Source organism: Ambystoma mexicanum, chromosome 4p, assembly GCF_040938575.1.
Source record: "Ambystoma mexicanum isolate Mex_15411 chromosome 4p, UKY_AmexF1_1, whole genome shotgun sequence".
NCBI lineage: Eukaryota > Metazoa > Chordata > Amphibia > Caudata > Ambystomatidae > Ambystoma > Ambystoma mexicanum.
The window spans coordinates 100,282,263-100,302,542 of NC_090927.1; positions in this window are offsets into that span (position 1 = coordinate 100,282,263).

Sequence of the window (20,280 nt, forward strand, 5' to 3'; positions counted from 1 at the left end):
GTGAGCTAGGTATACAGTTCACAAATCACATGTGGGCTAGTCCCGAGGAGAAGTTGGACAGTGGTGGGCTATACAGTTCACAAATCACATGTGGGCTAGTCCCGAGGACCAGTGGGACAGTGGTGGCCTATACAGTTCACAAATCATATGTGGGCTAGTCCCGAGAAGCAGTGGGACAGTGGTGGGCTACAATCTTACCTGCTTCCACTAGTTCTCCATGAGCAACTGGACCCTATTTAGGTTCCTTTCCCTCAGAATAGCGTCAGTAGTATGTCGTGTTGTGTACATTACACAGGCGAGCGGTAGCAGCCATGTAGTTATGGTTAAGTTGCTAAACTCATAGGAAGAGCATTTTTTCGGCTGCTTATAACTTTGCTCCCACTGGGGGAATCCTCACCAAACTTTGCAAAACAAGTATATGGCCGGCTCTGAATTTTAGTTGGGCGAGGTTTCGTGCAGGGGGGGGGACAAAGTATTAGGGGGGTCTACATTTCTTTTTTCTTCCATAGACTGAATGGACAAAAACGTTCCGCACGGCTACAGCCGAACGGCTGGACGGATTTGCATCAAATTTGCGGCAGGAGCGGGGGCTTCGGTCAGAAAGCGTGCTTTTGTGTGTGTGGTGGGAATCCGATCAGTACTTATGTTGCAAATGACTGAAATGACTGAAATGTATGTCTCAAAAAATGAGTGATATCTGGGTCCTCTCCGCTGACCCATTTCCCTGCTCGCTCAGCAGACAGAAGTGTCTTTGGCTTGCGGAACGACATGCTTTGGACGCGACTGGTGGTTGGCTGCAGGGAAGCGTGCTGTGTGTCAACTTTTTTTGGCTAACGCTGTCATGGTGTATCGGAGGACAGTGCGCCAGCGGAAGGGTCTGGAAAATATACTGTACGCCATGTGTTGGCAGCAATAAGGGAGGGAAAAGGTGTGGGAGTGAGAAGTGCTTCATGTGACATATGTAATTAGGTGGAAAAAGACAGAGGAGTGCCTGCAGTATTCGTGCAAATTGCGCCACTTCACGGGTACCTAGACAGGCGACTACTTTGTGTGGTGATTGGAGGCAGCTGTCGTAACAGCCCGATAGCTTGTGCCGCAACCTGTTTGCGGCTACCTCTTTCCGTGGTGAGTGGTGGCAAATGAATTTCAGAAGGGGAGTGAATTGCACATGACATAGGTTGGGTGGAAGCGCGGGTGGCTGTGCTCTGTGGATGGATTGCAGTAGTTTGGCACATGGTGGCATGAATGGGTGCATGAAGTAGTGGTGGGCCTGTTGAAGGATTAGACTACTGGGTGTATGGCCGAAGGCGGTAGGGCATGCAGTCAAGAGCCTAGGGCTTCAGCACTCCCACCGCAGAAATGCATGTCTGACTCTGCATCCGGTAGAGGGTGGTGCTTGCATAGTGAGGTGTGTGCAGATTGGTTGGAGTAGGGCCAATGTTGCGAAGAGTATGTGGGTTGGTTGCCAGTGACACAGTACTTTGTGAATGGAAGTGGGTACACCCAGAGCATGTGAATGAAAGTGCACAGGGGTGCAGGAGACAGTGTTCTCTTTCTACATTATGGTAACTGTTGCAATGTATTGCTGCATAGCTGCATGGAGGTGCGGCGGTTGGGTAGGAAAGCTGGTGGCAGTGGTGTGTATGTGGATTGTCGTTGTTGGTGACATGGTGATATGCATGGTGGCTTTACGTTGCGGTGGGTGTGTTCAAGGTGTAGACTATTGGGTGCATGGCCAAACGCAGTAGGCCGTAGGCCATGCACTCAAGTGCCTCAGGTTTGGGCACACCCACGGCAGTAATGTATTCTTGCCTCTGCATAAGTTAGAGGGTGGTGACTTGTACAGAATGGTTGTGTAGCACATTTTAGACGCAATAGAGCAGCAGAAGTGAGCTGCCATGCATTTATGTTTGGTTTCGCAGGTGAGGTCACTGTGAGAACATGGTAAACTTTTTCATGTGTGGTTGGAGATGGTGCAGTGAAAAGTCACGCAGTGTGGGCACAGTGGGTGCAGTGTTTGCATGCAGTCAGTATGTTGGAGGGTATGGTTGAAGGGCAGCTTATATGTGCTTGGATAGTTTGCTGTGTGCAGATTGCTTGGAGTAGGGGCAATGTGAACATTTTGTGATTAGGTTGGCAGTGACACAATACTTTCTGAGTGGAAGTGGGTAAGACCATAGTATGTGAATGAAAGGGCTTAAGGGGGGCGGAGACAGTGCAATGTTTGTAGATTATGGTAACTGTTGCATTTTATGCTGTATAGCTCCTTTGCGGTGTGGAGGTTGGGTAGGAGCGCTGGTGCCAGTGGTGCACATGTGCATAGTGGTAGTTGGTGACATGCTGACATGCATAGTTGCATTACAGTGCAGGGAATGTGTGCAAGGAGCCCACCGACTGCAGCAATGCAGATTTGACAGTGCAACAGGCATTTGGTGGTGATCTTTGGAGAATGGGTGTGGAGCACATTGTAGACGTGCTACAGCAGAACAAGTGTGTTGAAAAGTGTATATTTTGTGTTCCATGGTTGTGGTGCTAGTTGCAACATGCTACAGTATTTGGTGTATGGCAGGAGATGATGCAGTGAGAAGTTGTGCAGTGTGGCCACAGGGTGCAGTGTTTATATAATGTGAGTATGGAAGAGGGTTTGGTTGAAGTGCAGTTTATATGTGCTTTATTACTCTGCTGTGTGCAGATTTATTGAAGTAGGCCCAATGTTGTGAAGATGTTGTGCTTAGGTTGCCAGTGACACAATATTTTGTGAATGGCAGTGAGTATGGGTGGTGCAGGCTGTGGAATGTTTGTGGATTCTGCTAATGGTGACACGTTGTCATGAATGGGTATTTTATGGTGAGGGGGAGTTGGGTAGAAGTGCTGCTACGTATGTTACGTTTGTGCATAAGGTTAGCTGCCCACATGGTCGCATGCATGGATCCATAGTGTTGTGGTGGGTGTGGGCAAGGGCTGCACTGTTGTGTGCATGGCCAAAGGTGTGCCGGGTGCGCCTCAGGATCTCTGTGGATGCTGCAATTGTGCATTCTTTAGCAGACGTTTCTGGTGGAGGGGCATTGGAATCAAATGGAACGTGTACTGAGAGTGTTTAACGGTACATATGGAGCGGTGTACAGAAATGATAGTGTGCAATGCAGAGGTTCTGAATGTGGTGGTGCATGCAAGTTTGAAAATTTGACAGCACCCAATGAGGAAGTGCTTCAAAAATGGCAGTTCAGAGGGAAGAAGTATTGTGTCTACTTTACTGGGCCGTGGCCCTCACTTTAGATGGGAAAGCGCATGTGCACATCCTGCCATTATGAGCAAGGTGGCCATGGAAATGCAATTGTGGGAAATAGGTAATTAGGTGTTTAGGGTGTGATTCACCTAAAGGGGCGGTACCATTTCTTCCCAATACTGTGTTGTGAGGTTGGTCGACGTGGAGAGACGCACAGTGCTTATCGTCGGTGATACCTTTGTGCGCCATCTGCACAGGTGTTGTGTGCAAAGAGGCATTGCTGGTATTTTCGGGTTGGGAGGAGTGAACGCTTTCCGGGGCTGTCAGGGTGACTGCAGTCTCAGCGGGATGTTTCGGCTTTGCAAATATGTGGCCTCCGTCACGAACGTACACTCTGTCGTGGTGCACTATGGAAGTCTACATTTGGGTTACATTTCGTGTGGACGTTTAATCCATCACCTGAAGAGGTTGCTGGACGCAGTGATGTAGATTTTTCCCTCCCACTGCCAAGGTCGTTTTCTCATGCATAACACCAAGAGGAGTATGGGCCCATGCCGGTGTAATTTGTCACCAGCCAGAGGTCGGAAGATGCGTTATAAACAGAAGCATATGTGCATTTATGCAGGCTGCTGGCATATTCTCCACCCACTATGAGATCATGAGGTTGCAAAATATGCAGTGGTTCCGTAGAAATGGCATTTATTTGAGCGCCATTATCAATGCAGTTTACTTATACACTGTGCAAGAAGCATTGACCAGAATGTGGTGAAAATGTGAGGAGAAACAAAGAGAAAAAAACAAAAAAATGTGCTCACACGCACGTAAAAAAAACCATTATACATCTACGATGGAATAGCCAATCCCCTACCCAGCTTGACATTGCTGCCAAGGTGCTTTTCGCATGTATACCACCAAGATTGCTATGCACCTATTCCAATGATTGCTGTCGCCAGCTAGAGGTAGGAAGGGGTCTCATCAACAGAAGCATGTATACTTTGTCTGTCCGTGGGATGTTCTTGTGCAACAATGACCCCATCAGTTGTGGAAATGCAGAGTTATTCCAAGCAAATGGCATTTTGTTGTCATCCTTTGGTAATGTAGTTTTCTTTGCTCGTCTACAGAATGCGCTGAAGAGTTTACTGTAATAATGTGAGCACAAAAAAATACAAAATCAAATAAAAACCGAAAAAAAGGTGTTTCTCTAGAAGCATCTACAAAAGAAAATCTCTTTTCAGTGCTGCCCCTTACAACGAACTCCCCCTACCCTGGTTGCAATTTATTCCCCCATGCAGCACGAAAGGCACATCTGGGAACTTTCAGGATGGCGGTAATGGAAATGGGACTGTGGAGGTAGACGGATTGCACAATAACATTTCTAGGCCTGGTGTGCACGCAGAGGACTGTTGTACAGAAATGATACTGTTACATGCAAAGCTCTTCAATGTTATTGGTGGATGCGTGTGCAACTTGTTAACAGTTTTCAATGACAGCATGCTGGAAAGAAGACAGTAGAAAGGGAAGAAGGAATGTTTTTGCTTTACTGGGTCATGGCCCTCGGCGTCCTTGGGGAAATGCATGTGCGCATACTCCCGGCTTCAGCTTGCTGCCCATGACATTGGGACAGTGGGGACTATCACACCTGCGGGGGGGTGTCACAGGAAGGGCCGTTCTTAATTTTGTACATTACTGTGCACACTGAGCCGGACTGACGTGGTTGTATTTACTTGCAAACGCAATGTAGCACAGCCCATTAGGTCCAACATCACTTACACGCCAAACCTATGTAGCCTGCTATTGTGTTCTGAAAAGCTGCAAACAGATTGCAGAGCAGCTCTGGGGTGTGGCCTTTTGTAGGGCTGCTGTGGAGAACCTACACCCAGAAATCAGGCCTACATTGTTCAAAAACCTAAATACATGTACAACGGCCCATTGTGGTGTGTTTGTAAGCACGTACTTTCCAAAAAACACTCCCTACGTTCCTCAACACGGTACTTTGCCGCTGTCCATGGATCTGGATTGTGTCACCGAAATAAGGGCCCACACGCACCGTGGGTGCAGTCGCATGGTGATGTCGCCACTGCTCTTCTTTCGCACTGCTGTCCGCAGGACACATTTTGGATGGAATACGTTGTGCGCATGTGCATACCTTTACCACTTCTATACTGAATATACTGCCATACATATTCCGAGTGTTTTGGGAGACACTGGCTGTTTATAGAGTATATCAGGTGGGATGTTTATATGTATAGGTAACTGTAGGCCGTTGGTGGGCGCTGCGACCTAATTAACATTTGTTCGCATATGCTGCACAGTGGCAGTGTTACCAGGACACAGACGAACAGATACACATGCAAGTACTTGCACATCAACCAAATGTCCGATCCCACACGTCATCGTAGGTGGAGGACAACATGCGGAGCATGCTGGCGTTGTACGGATGCCTCCATTGTCACTGTGGATAGGCCAGGCAACTGGTGTCCGTAGGACGACTACCTTTTCCTTAATTGAGGTCATTTCAACGAGGACTGTGTGCCGCTGAGTGAGAACGGCATTTCAACAAATAAACATATTACATATACACGCAACAACCTCTCACTTATTAACGTTTACTTGTACACATTCATACACACCATTAGGGAAGGGAAGGGGTAGCATAAGTGGATACGTATCATGGGGAATTGGGGATTTCCTCAAGTTGGTAGTGAGGGGAGGAAGACATTGAGGTATCACCATAACGTCTCCCATCACAGGGATTTTGAGGGGATGCGGCCCTTTGACATGGGGAAGGGGTACACGTGCAGGTCTGCTAGAGCTGTTTCATTTAGTCAGTAATAAACCCTTGAGCGCAACCTTTCAGCCGGCACAATTGTTCACCAATGTTTCCACTTTGGCTTCCAGCCTGTCCGTTTTGCTATGCACAGAGTTTCTTTCCTTTGCTATGGCCGTATGCTGTTGTGGAAGGGTTGCCGCTTGTGTTGCCTTGCTTTCCTTTCCAATATGTTCTCTCACAGAAAAGGAAATATGTTTACTGTACATATAGCAATATATATTACATAATGTACGCTCACAGTACTGTGCGTACCAATGTGGTTAGTAGTGTAAGTCATTGCGTCATGAGAGAATTTTCTTCCAGCCACTCTATGGTGCTTGCCATTGCTCCATAATAAATGAGACATTATGCTTTTCTACTATTGTTTACTGCAGAACCCATGCAGTTAGTAGACAAACTTCAGTGTGCTTACTAAATTGTAGTGATGTTCTGGTATTGGTACTTTCCAGTCCATACTCTCTGAAAACACATTGTTAAAGGGACGTTATGGTTCAGTTACGCTACTAAAAAACTATTGCCTTTACTGAAAACCCTATGCTAAAGCAACATTCTGGTTACAGTGCCCTACTAAAAACCTATGACATTCACCAACAAAAACATTGTTAAAGGGACGTTATGGTTAAGTTGCACTAGCAAAAACCTATGAAATTCAATGGAAAAACGTTACAGGGACGTTATGTTTACAGATAAAACCGAAACCCCCCCGAAATTCACCAGTTATGGTAAGCTAAGCAACCATAAATCGCACCACCAGTGTGCACTGCAAGGACTAACACCCATGACATCAAAGATGCCATCACAAATCTCACTGATGACATCACATGTGTGGCTCCCTCTTTTGTTCACTGACATAAGTAGGGCAGGTGCTTTTCTTCACTAACAGTCAGGAACTAACAATTGAAAAGCTTCTATCTTTGTGTCCGGCACCATTCTCATATGTTCTTACACTGCTTTCCTCAGGGTTCACTCGCATCATATGATACATACACATAGAGGGGAAGAAGAAACCATACAACACAGCAATCATTTCTGTGCATGAAGACTATCAGTTATGTTATGAACAGTTTCTGGTAATACTGCTCCTTTTTTGCTGACTCCAATTTCCTTGTATATGCTCATATTTGTATGCATTGTGGTGTCTTTATGTTTTCTTGCAGTAGTGCAATTATGTAGTTATTAAGGCAATGGTAGCTGCCTCTTACATGTTTCACAGTACCCGAAACTCTAAAACGAAAGCATTCATGATTTCACTATGTAACATGGGAAGATTTTGAAGATTACACTTCTATGGGGGATGGTGCACACAATGGCTACGTTTCCACATGAGTTGGTTCATGTACTGCAAAGAAGTGTGTATAGCAATGCATTGTTCAGTGACCTACTTATCTCATGATAGTTCTTTCAATGATCTTTGACACTTTTCTGCCACCATTACAATAACCATCCCCTGTGGAGGCTTTCCATGAAAACGAAATGCACATGTGATGTCATCAGTGACGTCATCAATGAGATGTGTGATGGCATCATGGATGTAATGGGTGTTTGTCCTTGCAGTGCACACTGGTGGCGCGGGTTACCGTTGATTAGCTTACCATAACTGGCGAATTTTGGGGAGTTTTCGGTTTTACCTGTAACCATAACATCCCTGTAACAACATTTTTCCATTGAATTTCATAGGTTTTTGCTAATGCAACTTAACCATAACATCTCTTTAACAATGTTTTTTGTTAGTGATATATACATACACGGTAGCGGCCGTGTATGTTATGGTTAAGTTGCTGTTTCCATAGGAAGAACACTTTTTGGGCGGCTTATAACTTCGCTCCCCCTGGACTTCTGTTATTCCCATAGACTGAATGGGGGAAAACTTTGCGCACGGCTACAGGCCAAACCGCTGGACAGATTTCAACCAAATTTGCGGCAGTGGCAGAGGCTTGGTCGCGAAAGCGTGCTTTTGTAAATTTTGTGACAATTCATCCAGTAGTTCCCTTAAAAACGTTCAAAAAGTATGTCTCTACAAATTAGTGATATCTATGTCTGCTCCGCGGTCACACTTCCCTGTTTGCTCCGTGGAGAAGATTGCAATTGGCTATTCAGTGGTGTACTGGCCGAAATCATGTTGTGCATCACTAACTGGTTGTGGCACAGCGTGAAGTGCGTCTTAATATTTCGATACGTCTGCCATGTTTACTTCGTTTTCTGTTCAACGCGGACATCGCCGCTAATATTCCTAAATGAAGAAGACACCAATGCACTTGTTACACTTCTGGAACACTGTTTCGAAGAGTGAGTGTTAATGAGACTTGGTAGTAGAAAGTGAAACATTGAAGTATTCTTGTTAGAACTGTCATACGGTACAGTGGGACTTGCTACTCATTGTACGAAATGAACTTACTGCATCCAATTTACAATCCATAAACAACATTACTGCGGTCAGACTGGCGGGAATCTGAGGCAGCCACCTGCTCCATTTCGTACACACAGCACTTACGCGCGTGTACGGGAGTAGCGGTTCTCATGAATAGCCATTGATATGTTGTTGCAAATTGACAATGTTGCAAATTGAGAATGTATTTGCATTTGCAGTGAAGGCCACTTCATTTTCTGTTTGAAATACGAGCTCAGTACGGCAGCATATTTGTCAACAGCCATAAGGGTCAGTTGTTTTTTAACCTTGAGGTGCAGGGAAAGAGCAGAAAGAATGTAGGCAGCAACAATTAGAAAAACATATCGTTTGATAAGGTTATGTTTAAAAAACGTTTGCACCAACCATGAAATATTAGTTACACTACTGTCCGACTGCAGCTAACGCAATGGAGCCGGTCCACATCATACAAGAATATTTTTCCCGCCTATATACTGAATTGACATTAAATGTTTACTTTGGGGGAAAAGAAGTTATTTTTTTGTAATGCATTACAAGGTTTACGTGCCGTTGAATTTTTTTTCCCCCATTATGGACATTGCACATTGTTGCCGTTTGTAGGGTGCCAGTACATTACCCCAAATTAATTTATTGTTTAGTAGTAAAAGTATGTGTTGCAACTTTGTTTTGTGCAGAGGTTGCATATTGACATACGTTTTATTTACGTTTTTCTCCTCAGACTTCTTTCCCTATTGTGATTGTCACGGATTACAGCTGCCGAGTGACGGCTTTTTTAACCGTCAAATGCAAATGTTGATTACTGGTTGTCTGTGCGTTATAATTCAGTGGGATGATCGTGTTGGACCTCTATGTCCTTACGCTGATGTCGCAATAAGAGGTAACATTCCATCCTTTCTGGTGGTGTAGATCACAGCCATTGACGTCGTCTTGCACATCAATGTGGGAGTAAAACGACTACTGTGGTGGCAACGCTTACTTTCTGTGTGTGAAAGAAACCAACGTGCCCATTACCATTTTCATTGGCGACGAAAGACAGAAACGTACTACTTGTATGGAAATGTGCATAGGGCAATCATTTCGCACAGTTCATTGTGAAACACAACTACTTTACTAATTGCTTAGGGCGATGATTCACTCAGTTTATTGTGAAATAAAACTACTGTACAAATTTTTTAAATGTCAGTTTTTTTTTACAAATGTACTCTCTGCTTTCACAATGTGGCATGCTACATTGCATGTTGTAATGTGTTCTTTTGTAGGTGCTACATCACGGCTCGTACGTCAATATGGACGCATTTGTTAAAGCTGGCAAGGAACGTTATGGAGAAAGGTACTGCATACCACTAGCTTTGGCTATGGGAGGGTCAGGCCCATCTCATATGCTTTAGTGCCGTCAGGCCAATTTCTGTCACCAAGGTGCCCTATTAACCAACATTAGGTCAGAATGATTACTATCTTCTTAAAAGCAGGAAAATTAGGTAAGGTGCACTGAAAGTGTTTGGTGCACAGAAATGTTTGTAAAATAATACATGGTTACACCCTCCCAAAACACATATCTTCACACCTTTCGACCTGTGCCACTTACGAAATTATGTGTCGAACGGGGAGTGGTACTGGTGTTCCTTCCAGTATTTCTAACGTCATTAAAACCAAAAAAAACCTGAAATTCGCCAGTTATGGCAGACTGAGTCCCCATACTTGCCATCACCACTGTGCAGTGCTAACAGTCACACCCAGAACATGAAAGATGTATCTCAAATGATATTTGTGATGTCATCTTTGATGTCCTGGGTGTTAGTCTTAGTAATGCACGTAGATGCTGCGAGTTATGGTTGCTGAGCTTACCATAATGGGGGAATGTGCAGTGTTTTTGGTTTCACTGTGAAGTATAACATCCCGTTAACAAAGTTTTTTTCACTGAATGTACATATATATATAGAGCAGGGAACGAAAACAAAGGGGCTAAACATATGATGTGGTCAGTGATGTCATCAGTTACATTTGAGATACATCTTTCATGTTCTGGGTGTGACTGTTACCAGTGCACAGTGGTGATGGCAAGTAGGGGTGCTCAGTCTGCCATAACTGGCGAATCTCAGGGGTTTTTCGGTTTTAATTTGAACCATAATGGGGAGGGTGAACATTTTTTATTTAGTGAAGTGCACAGATTTTTCGTAGGGCACTTAACCATAACTTCCACTCAACAAAGTTTTTTTTGTAGTATATATATATATATATTATATTATATTTTATTTGTATCGCGCTCATACCCAAGTGTTTTAGAGTGCCACGAGGTAAGGGAGCAGAACAGGGGAGGTCAAAAACAACGATCTTACTAGGCCCAGTGACATTGAGAATGCGCAAGTGCAGGGGAGAGGGAAAGGGGAAAAATTGCGTGGGAACGGGACAGGTGGAAAAGTGTGGCGCAAGGGACAAAACAAGAACTGGTAGTGCAGTCACCAAGGTGGCAAGTACATGATTTAAAGCGCAGACAAGGAGTGTGCAGGAAGGGGACTGTAGGGTTCCAAATACAGACCCAAGTGCAAGGGTAGCCAGGAGGCAGTGCAGCTGAAAGTATATACTTTCACCTCCTCTAGCTGGTCAAGCTCTTCCACATGTGTCTTAATGTGCGGCACCTGTTGCAGGACTGCTCCAACTACTGTATGCTCACTTGGAAAGCATTTCTGGTTGAGGCACAATTTTCCTTGAAGAAAACACAAATGTGATACTCCACATTGCCCAACGATGGTTGTAGGTGGGCCACATTAACGAAGCTATGCGCATTGGCATTACCAATGCTTGTTCATTTTTGCAGCTGCCACTTGCTGCGTACCCTTTGGATGACGGCATGCTGTGCTCAGCTATGACAAAACCCAAGCATTCAACAAACTTACCTGGGAGGCGGACTCTCGGGCCAGAAACCAAAATCGTGATGGGCCAAGAGTGGCCTTTGTTCTTTCCATGCCATTAAGCCTTGAATGGTCTCTTTTGAAGCATGTGGCTGGGTGCACAGCATTTTTACGGTTTCCTGCGATTTTATTGCGGAAATAACAGTGACGTACAATTACAAAGTGTAATAAATATTGCATGAAAAAATATTGAAATGACATTTACAGTGCACATTGTAAAAATACCTATTTTGGGGGAACCCCCTTACCTCTCCTACTCCTAAACTCTCCTTGTCATCCTCCCTTTATCCCAATTTTAACCAAAATATGTTTTTTACACCTAAAACCCACCCCTATCATTACATGTTCTTTTCTTTTTTCAATATTTCTGCTTTTAGGTATTTATTACCCACTATGTTATTTCTTGCAACATTTTTCATCTTTGTAAATCCATTCTTTATCATTCCCTGCAATATTATCACAGGATTCCTATTTTTACTTCTCCACACCATGTAACATGACTTTTGTCCACTAAACCCGATTGACTATGCACTTTAGACAGAAAGATTTCACACCATGTCACCAATTATGTGGCCCATTAGGAGGAGGAGAACTTTATAATGCAGGGAAGGCCCAGAGTAGGACATTTGCAGGATCCACCAATTAGAAAAGCATGTAGATGTATTTGACATATAGTGCAGGAAGCCATTTAATCTTAGTTCAGGTGGGGAACGGGAGAACACCCGCCACCCATCCCCATGCGCTCCAGTCTTTGAACCTTGCAAGCATCACACGCGCGCGCAGACACACACATCACCCAATTTGTTATTCCCTCACTGACACCAACATTCCACTACCATGCATAGATGACCAGCAGGACCAACACTACATAACAACTCATTCAAGCATCACACTCCAACCCAGATACAACACATCTCCTTCCTATTAACACAACATTCAAAACCAGACAACACACCTCCCATCTATATATGTCATACAAGTCAGAAAAAAAACACACAACAGTGCACACTTACCAATAAAGAGGCATGCAATCACAGCACAAGCCCTGTATGACGACAAATCAAGACACCCAAACAACTAGGCCAGAGCTGGCTTGAGCCTGGTTACAGCCAACTGCCTGGCTCTGGCTCGGATCGAATGCCTTGCTTGAAAGAAGAACCCAACTGCAGAGCCAGTTATCACCCCATCTTCTGTTACATAGGCAGACTAAATTAAACTGCCACAGCAAGAACTACTACATGCAATCATCTACTTCACCCGGTACTTTGTTTATATCTGGCCAGGAATTGCATGTTTGTGCTAAACTTAAAACACAAAAGGAGCATATGTGGTCTGAAACCCGCAAAACTGTAACCGAAGACCTGGCATCCACACCTGATAATCCTGGGCAAATCACTTCGTCATATTTACTTTGGCTGTCACAATTGGGATAACTTAAAAGCGAGCCTGTTACATGTGCACTAAACAAAAAGCCCCACTTATATACAGTGTATTAAATGACAGTGGTTGCTCCGTAGATAATAAAATATGGATCATGCATAATGTGCAACCTGCAGGCTGAAGTATCCCATAACTTGATCATTGCTCTGTCACTTATGCGCCATGTTTCTCTCCTTATGGAGAAGTGAACTTTGTACTGTGCAACCTGCAGGCTGAAGTATCCCCTAACTTGTTCATTGCTCTGTCACTTATGCGCCATGTTTCTCTCCTTATGGAGAAGTGAAATGTGTACTGTGCAACCTCCAGGCTGAAGTATCCCCTAACTTGTTCATTGCTCTGTCACTTATGCTCCATGTTTCTCTCTTTATGGAGAAGTGAAATGTGTACTGTGCAACCTCCAGGCTGATGTATCCCCTAACTTGTTCATTGCTCTGTCACTTATGTGCCATGTTTCTCTCCTTATGGTGGAGTGAACTTTGCACTGTGCAACCTCCGGCTGATGTATCCCATAACTTGTTCATTGCTCCGTCACTTATGCGCCATGTCTCTCTCCTTATGGTGGAGTGAACTTTGTACTGTGCAACCTCCAGGCTGATGTATCCCATAACTTGATCATTGCTCCGTCACTTATGCGCCATGTCTCTCTCCTTATGGAGAAGTGAAATGTGTACTGTGCAACCTCCAGGCTGATGTATCCCCTAACTTGTTCATTGCTCTGTCACTTATGCGCCATGTTTCTCTCCTTATGGAGGCGTGGATAGATGATTTCACTGTTTGGTGGGCAAGAGGGGTTGCCTGGGGCATTATTATGCTTCACTGCATATCGATCCTGCCAGGACAATTCTTTTACTCTTCCCCGAGCTATGGGTAGTGGCCATGGGGCCCCACGTTAAGCAAGAATCCAGTTTGTAAGTGAGGACGTTGGCGGTCACACAGGCCTTGGGCAACGGGGATGCTTGCTGACACGTGTGGACAAGTATCTCAAGTGTGCACTGTTATCACACCCCATCTACAGAAGGTGTCTGATTTGGGCAAATGATTTAATTTCACTTAGCCATATCTTCGGAAATGCTGATGCTAGGTATAGGTTTACTGTTCTGGGGGACAAGAAGGAGGATGCCAGGTATTGGGTTTTTATTGTGGGGGCTCTGGACGCAGTTAAGTGTTTTGTGTTTGAGGGTGGGGAGGCAGGAGACGGTATGTATATTTTGATGGCTCCGTTCACGTCTAGCTCTTAGAACCAAGCCAGGCGACATGGTTCGGCTGTGACTGGGCTCTAACCATGAATTCTTTGGCTCCCCCACTTCTACCTAACATACATGAGAAGCAGCAGGTGTGTGCATGATCAAGTAGCAAGGGGGAGCAGGGGATACACAACTATGCTGAGGCAGCTCACACTCCCACTCAGCTACAACACCCAACATTTATGAAGTAAAGAGCTTCTGCCTTCCCCATAAAGGGTCCCAACCCCTCCAGCTGCAAAATGAATCCTGGGTGGGAGACCATCGCAGAACCTTACCCGTGCCATGAAGAAGTGTATACACCAAGGTATGCTAAAAAGAGCCAGGCTAGACTATTGCCCAATGTCTGCCCTCTAGCACATTGCTAGATTGCAAGTGGCGACGCACTACTAATTAGTTGCTTTAAATGGCCAGGTAATACACCCCAAGTTCTTACCTTCCGGTGAGGGTTGCAAGACAGTCTTTCCTCAGGGGCCACCCTCTCGTAACCCGAAAGCAGACACAGGTTTCTCAGTACCACTGTAGAGGAGTCCCAGACATGGCCTGCACCCCTGCCCCTCATTTCGAGGTACCAGGAGCGGACTCGCCAAGGTATGTGACGTGTGAGGAGCAGATGAACCCTCAAAGAGCTGCACTGGGACTCTGCCCAGTGTACATCAGAAGATCCATACCTGTTGAAGCCCCCATAACCAGACAACCCTGGGCAGCACGGTACCCTATCAGACAGCCGTACCAGCCGCTGAGACGAAATGAAGAGTACCTACAGACGGTCCATGAAGAGACCCAAAGAGCCTTCATGGAAGGCCAGTGGAGATGACACAAGAGCCTGGACAGACTCACAAATGAACAAAAACGGCTATCGAAGACAGCACGCCAGTGCAAGCAGTTATGAAAATAGATGTAATGGACATAGGAAAGAGACGGTTAAAACGTAAGGAAACGTTGCTACGAGGCGAGATGGAAGCAACCAACCAGTTAAACGTGTGTAAATAGGCTTGAAACACAAGAAGCTAAAGAAAACGATACTGCTTGCAATGCTGGGTAGAAGAGTAGAGCGGCAAACGCCAACCATATATCTATCTCAACAAGGCACATTATAACAGTGCAACTCCATTTTGTAAAGCAGAAATGTACCCAGGCTGCCAGAGGCCTAACAGGCCAAGTTTCATAACCCAGCCAGAGTCAAGAGAAGGAGCGAAATCGAAACTCAACAAAGAGCGGCTCATGCCTAGGAAATCGAGGTCATCCAGAGAAAGGGAGGAGTGCGTCAAGATAAGGGGGGCCCTGGCAGGTGGCGAGGCTAAAGAAGAACAAATACACGAAAAGCTGGAAACTGAAGCAGATTCATGGTGAAACTAGCACGTGACCAGCCAGACGCGAAGAGGTTCCACCGCCTGATGTCACCCAGAACCCGAGGATGCCATAACTTTTCCTGATAAGAGGCTACAGTTTCGAGGCCATACCCAGCCAACTAATTGACACATAGGCCTAAGATACTGATTGATGGAAGGGAGGAAGGGTGAATCTTGGAACACCCGGCACCTGGGTGTCCATTCTGCATGCTGCTAATTAAAAGTGGAGATTTATGCCTGGGGGTGTAACCTATCCAATCACAATGGACCATGTAATCTAGGGTCCTATAGCTAGAAGAACCAATAAGACATCGTACTTGTAGTGACGTCTATCACGTGTGATGTAGAGGGAGGGGTGTAGATGCCCACCGATAAGAGTTATCCAATCACATTCCTATTATCATATACAGATATTGTACCTATATTTAAGTTACCTTTCCTAACCAATTATATTGCATGACAAGTTTTTTAGAATTAGACGTCAATTATGACGAGTTTTGTGTATAAAAATTGCTGTTCAACTGAAGTTCGAGGAAGTCTGAGCGAGACAGGTGGTTGCAACGATGCCGATTCCCGACTGCTTCCCTGTTTGATGTACTTGTCATTAAACGGACTTCCCTTTGCCAAACTACTGAGTCCTGATTATTGAGTCGTGTTGGAGTAAGTGAATCCTGCACCCCCATCCCTCACGTGGTGCAGCTATCTTGTCTTAGAGGTACTAGAGGGTGAGCACTGACCCATGGGCCTGTTGGTGGACATCTCGCTCTCCTGTACACCACTCTCACAGAACAGAGGATGGCACCTCAATTAATGTCTGCCCCTGACCACATATCTTACCTACCTGACATACTGACTCCATGCAAGAGAACTGGGTACATGCAAAGCACATACAAGCACTAGATCCCCTCATCTCCTCCCTGGTCTCCTATTGGCTATTCCAAAAGGTGCATTCAGGTCAGCCCACAGGTATGAAGTCTGTCCCAATACATCCTTTATAAGAGCTTATCTAAATGCCAGCAGGGCATACATCACAGATTTGCTTCATTGTCAAGCAGGTGAAAAATTAATTTAACCCTACGCGTGCCTGTACATTCTAAATGTCTGCCATGGCCCACGAGCTGTGGCTGTGTTAGGACAGGCACTTTTGAAAATTGGAACTCTCCAGGCTTAACACCCATACCTTTACATCCAGCTGGAATTGTACAAGCCTTCATCCCAATCCAGTCATTTCATTAGATTTTGCAGGAGGTGCAGCTTGTGAGAATGTCCCGGGAGGATAGCTCAGTGGTAACGTGCTCACCTTGGAAGCAAGACTACACGAAGCAACACAGGTTTGATCCGTGGGTCCGCGCTTAGAAACCTCTAGGTATTTAAGCGCGGTATAAAAATGCAACTAAAACAACAACAAAAAAAGTCTGTAATAGCACCTCGATGCGGGGGCTGTGCGAGTGCTTTAAAAATGCAAATAAATAAATTAAATAAATGTGATGGCCGGCATGTTGCCGTGAAACCCCGTAATTTACGCCAAGGCCCGGATTAAAGTGAGATACCATTCCTTGGAAGATCCGCTAGCCCTACTCTGCTTAGTTTGCAGCCTCTGTCGCACAGGAGCCAGCACAGCAGAAATTCCTGCCTCTGCACTATTGCACGTATTTGCCTCTCTATAAACATTCTGTATAATCCTCCCACTGTTTCTGCAGACCCGGCTGCTGCTCTGCTGTTGCAGCCACAGATCAGAGAGCCTAGCAACATTTCATATTAAAACAAGGCTTTCATGCAGTATTTTTCTCTTTCTATCTTTTTTTCCCGGAACATTGGATGTTCCCTCTTCCCTCATAGTAAAATAAGGAAAAGGAGGACCGAGAGGAGTCCAGGATGGCTTTGTATCTTGGTCCAAACATTGGTGTAAGGGACTGACAAATGTGCATCTTACTTTAGCAATGACTTTATCCTACAATATATAGTGTGGCTGGTCAGGAGAAGGACCGAGACACTCTGAAGACATTTCCCACATGTATTTATTAAAGAGTAAGGCTAAGGCCTAACTTTCCCTACCAGGTATTCCCTACCTAAGGCCCTCGTCAGTAACTGTCCGGAGGAATAAGTCTGCTGTCCAAAACTAAAGCTACCCGACCCTACCACTATTCTAACAAACTAACAAACTAAGCTTGGGGGAATGGCTCCCTTCTCCTGATGGATGCTCCTCGCACTTCTCTTCTTCAGCCTTTCGAGATTCTTGTTAATATTACATTTTTAAATACCCTCTTGTCACTTTCTGCATCAGTTGCTGTAGTTCTCTCTGCAGACTTTTGACTTTCCTTTCCTCTTTAAGGATGACTTTCTTCTGCCTTTGTCGAATTCTACGATTCGGGCTGATATGTTTTGGGTATCCTTGGAAAGCGTCTTTTCCTATGGGTTGTTTACAAACAGGCTTCAACCTTTCTTGCCATAGCTTGCCTGTTATATCCCTTATTCCTGAGGCTACTCTGCCCTTTACTGTACAATATTCTTTCTCTGTTTCTAGGTATTTGTGTAAAGCATCTTTTCCTACGTGTTGTTTTCTATTAGGCTTTAACCTTTCTTGGCGTAATCCATCTGATATATCCCTTGTTACTGAGGCTTCTCCGCCCTGAACTTTTTAATAGTCTTTCTTTGGTGTGTTCCCCTTAATACTCCTTGAGTAATCGGGAGAGTTCCCTTCTTCGTAGGATACGGTGACCCACGTTTCATTGATTTGTCTCTCAGGGTTATTTATGATCCTTCTTAGGATCAATTTTACATTTAGAATTTCGTCATTGGTACTGAGGCGAGTCTCTGACCGTGAATAATGAGTCCCACGTGGCCTCCCGGTTCTGCCGTTCTCCCAGTTACCTTTGCTCGGCAGGGGAAACACCTCCGGAGCCTGTACGGGAACGGGTCCTACTCTAGACTTCTCTGTCGGCTCTCTTCTGCCGTTGTTTCCTTGCAGTTCTCTCACGCTCTCTTGGCGTCTCGGTCGTTCTATGGGGGGACCGAAGCATTTGCCAATTCCTGATTGGTATGGTGTCAAGTTGTTAGACGGGCAGCCTGTCCACCATGACGTCCATGTGGTCATGCCACTGTCCCACTCTGGGTTCCAGTGGTCTCAGCTTCTTCCTTTCTGCTTATGCCGACTTTCCATCATTTGCTTCCCATGTACAGAGCACTTCGGAACATTGCCGGCTCTGCGGCTCTCTCCAGCTCCACCTCCTTCAGCTCTTTCGCTACCAGGGGGCCTCCCCTGTCTGCATATGCTGGCCTCTCTCTGACTCGTTCGGCCTGCACTCTCTCTCTTTAGTCCCAGTTGATTGGAGATTTTCATTTGAAGAGACATTTTCGTTTGATTCCTGGTGATGGCATAAAATATCTTTCTCTTCAGTCTAGTCTCGGGAATTGACACTATTTTGGATATTAGGCCATCATGTGAAATGATTTAGGGAGTTCCTCACAGGAACATGAGTCCTTGTCCCCTAAGGGGGAGACTCTCCTGGAGAGGTCCCACTTGCCTCCAGCCCTAGGCAGGGTATTGCTGAGCAGGCTCACCTCCCTAGCCTCACAGGGGTGGGGGGGGGAATGTCTTCGATTCGGCACAGTACACAGTGGATCATTTATTTCAATGAGCTATGTAGAGAAGGTTCAATTACTACACACTGCCAGCTGCGATCAGTCGCTTAGATTGAGCGATGGAGTTCTCACTTCCTACTTCTGACCAATGGCTTAAATGAGGAGCTGGTTCGGGTGCCCAGAAGTGCCGCACTGCAAAGTGAATTGCCCCACGTCGATGCCACTCTTGAAAATTGTCATGCGAATGAAACAATAGCAAGCATGGACCAGCCTCGGATGTCAACAATTTCCTATGGGGTTTATGTAATGTTTGCGATGGGAAGGGTCTTCGTAAATCCTTGCAGAGCAGGCAGCAAGGAGTTAAATTCCAGATAAGATGTTGAAGTGGGATTATTTTACTCTCCCATCTCTGAAATTGGTTTTGAAACTACTTTTCAGGTAAGAAAAGTAAATGTCAATTCCCATGGGGGTATTATTTTAGGGCAGTAAAAATGTATGTTAAATCTAAAACAGATATTTTTTGTATTCCATACTTCACTGCAATTAGTCATTTATGCAAATTAAAAGATGCCTTCAGATCAGGCAGTAATATCAGAGCCGCGGCTTCCTGTGGCCCTGCTAAGCTGGCACCGCTGATCTAACATATACGTGGAGCTGTGGCGGCAGAAGCAGGGGGCAGGCTCGCACGTGCCCATTGGTCCCCATGTTTCATTGGCATAATTATTCTCTTATTTTGGGGATTTGCCCATTTGAGGCAATAACAGTGGCACACTGATTATCTACAGTGCTGATTACAGCTATAGGCTGGGCTTGTGGGGTTTATTAAGCAGCTTCCCCATTCAGACAGCACCCCGCATCAGGCCACACCCAGAATACTGGGGGGGTTGGATGAGAGGAGCCCATGGTGGTCCCCATATCAGGTGGGCATCCAATTCTGGAAGAGGTGCCAGTCCCAGTGACAGCTGTTGTGACCATGTTGAGTATTGCAACTTACCAGGGTAGCTCAGGGGCAACGTGCTCACCTTGGAAGCAAGACGACACGGAGCAACACAGGTTCGATCCACAGGTCCGCGCTTAGAAACCTCGGGGTATTAAGCACGTTATGACTAACCCATTCCAATTCCCTCTGCAACTGAGGCTTTAAGTTGCCAACAGAAGTCACTCCCCAAACCGCCTAAAGACAGGCATTGGTGCAGCCAACCCATTTAACCCTGCAACCAACTGCGGGCAGTGATCACAATGGAAGCCCAACGTCTTCTGCACACATACCACTGGCGCCCCAAGGGGCGGTGATAGAGAGCCCCGTGCCCAACT